A 2,909-nucleotide genomic window follows, 5' to 3' on the forward strand; every position below is an offset into this window, starting at 1 on the left:
TAATGATTTTGCATTCAAATAATAATTATGTGAATTGATACGATTGTGTACGTTTTCATCTCCTTGCGAGATTGTTGTAACGTATTCAACGTATTTTTACAATTAAATGTCTATAGGATTATGTATTCATTAGTCTCTTCCTTTAACGTATTTAAAGCTTCGAATATTATGGGTTGTTCATGGTGCTAGGAGATCAATAATGATCATTGCAATCACCAGCAAAATAACGCAGAGCTCCAAAAGCTGAGTTAGAAAGCAGGCAGAGGAAAAATAGTTGGAGAATTAAGTTTTAACCATATCTAGACTTGTGGTAAATTTTATTGGAAATGAGCTTAAAGTGATACCTGCATGTAATGACTAAACACACGGCAAAGACCGCAGCTGCAAAAATGAATGAAATATTCGAAGTCAACTCATATGTTTAGTTTTAAAAAAATGTAAAATCAAGACTAAGATGTGGGATTGGAAGATTTAACAAACCAATGGCTATTGAGAGGTTGATTAACGCAGTTTTCCACATGTCAAGGTATTTCTCATAGAACATATAAAACACTGAATATGGATATATCTCCATCTCAACAATGGTGGAACAAAAATAGTAGTAATAGAAACAACTGAAAAGATAATCTCATACCAAACAACATTTTCATTTATACAATGACATCATAACAAAAACGTAACTGTCACTGTGATTACAACCTTCGGAAGAGGATTCAGACACATGTTACTTACCAAAAAGATCATATGCTAGCTACATTCATGAAAGAACGATGGACTTTGCAAAAAAAAAACACTTGGCTATTACACTAACATAGCCTTCTACGTCCCCTCGGACCACTTCGTTCACTCCTTCCACTTTCTGAGCCATAGATGGGGAGACCTCTTCCAATTGGTTCTTCATCTCCCGGTAAAAGAGGGACTTCTTTTTGAAGCACCAAGAGCTGATAAATCAGATTTGGAAATATCAAGCCTGTCTCCAAATCTGTTACACGGGCCATCTCGATAACGTGTTCGTACACAAGCTGGCCAAAGTCGATCTCTTTGCGTTTGGACACAGCATACAGGAGGCGGAGACGCTTTTTCATCATCAAATCAGAATCCGGACCTGGAAGCCAGTTACGCTCACACACACGGTACAGAACTTGGGAGGGATTGAGCAGAGCATTTAGATTGAATCCCGTCCATCCAGAGCATTGACCCCCGGTGAGGTGTGTGATTGCCTGCTTCAGCACAACGTCTTTCCACTGAAAGGAGTGTTCAACAGACTGTGTCATCATCAATTGGTTGATCACCGTGGGGAGAAACGGTACACAAATCCCCGAATAAGAGCTCCATCCTCGTCGAATGGTTTGTTAAAGATGAACTCTCTCACAACTCTAGGACATAACGGGTTCACATGCAACACTGTGTAACACCACCCTATGTTATCAATAACCCTAAAGACATCCTCTAAAAGACGATTCCTAGGATCTAGAGAAACTTGAACCACAAAACCTCGGAGACAAAGAGAGCGATACCCGATGGTGGCTTCGTGGCGGTGATGACGCCGAGAGTAACCCCCGATTGGCGGGACGGTCCCGGAGAATATGAATCGACTTTCTTGTAGACGTTTATCAAACGACTTGAACGGGGCTCGCGATCGGAATTGGAAGTGTTCTCCATATGCGTTATCAATCTCGATAAACCTCTGAATCCTAGTTCGAACAGAGGAAGAAGGATTTTGATCAGCCATGGCGAGGAGATTGGGTTGAAAGGCAGTTGAAATATAGAAGAGGAATGGTCGAGTTTTCCCTCGTTAAAAAGGAAGAAGAAGCAATTAAATCTTCCCGAGCGGTTCATATATATGTTTAGTGTTTGTCATATATTAGCAATGTGTGTCTTTAGTCTATCGGTAGAGTAACCCTTGCATAAGCTCTTGGCCAGGGTTCGAATCTTGATATCAACATGTGTTCTTATTTTCGGCAAAATTTCCATTTTGGCTTATATAAAGAGTTAATGTATTTAATCATTCATGGGTGTCTACCTATAATTATAATTATTATGTTTTTGATCGAATGAGTTAAAGAACTTAGTCCTAAGCAATGCTAACTAATCATCTAATACATATTCTCAAATCACACGGCAAACTTGAGAAATTCTAAACTAATTCTACTATAATTAAATAAAAACCAGATGATCAATCCGGTATAGTAGTTGTAAATTGAATTCGGAATTTGAAATATTTCTGAATTGGTTTGTTATTTACCAATTGTTGTGGTAAATATATAGATATTATCATTTTTTGGTTTTTATAAAAATTACAAATATCACATTACATAGTTAGCCGTCATTATATTTTGATCTACACATAATCCAATAAGAAAAAATATTCAAATTCTTAAATTAAATTGATCAAATAAAGCGATTGAAAAATGTAAAATAGACCAAGAAATGAAAACCGGTTACACTTGTCTCATTTTTATTTATTTTTAAAATGTGTTTGCCTAGATTAAAATAACAACATAAACAATTATGTTTTCGTAACTAAATTTAAACTACATAGATCACAAATACAAATATAAAATTATAAATCACTTATAGAAACCAAGGGTATTGAAATTTCGTTTGGCATAGACTACTCACTCATTCGTACATCAAGAAAATATAATGATCTATCAATCATTATTTTTCAAACCCATAAATATATAGATACTAAAGATAGATTTTATTAGCAAAAGAGTTTATAACCAAGGTTGTTATAACACTGCAAAGCAAAATTCAGAAAAAGAAGAAACAAAGCATAGTCTTAAATTAAACAGAAGAAAGAAATAAGACTTCATCAGCCACATTTGGCACGCTTGACACCTTCAAACTCAACCCCATCAGCACTCCTCTTTGCCGATTCATCTACATGATCACCCCCCCCCCCC

Source organism: Brassica oleracea, chromosome C6 (genome assembly GCF_000695525.1).
Source record: "Brassica oleracea var. oleracea cultivar TO1000 chromosome C6, BOL, whole genome shotgun sequence".
Lineage (NCBI taxonomy): Eukaryota > Viridiplantae > Streptophyta > Magnoliopsida > Brassicales > Brassicaceae > Brassica > Brassica oleracea.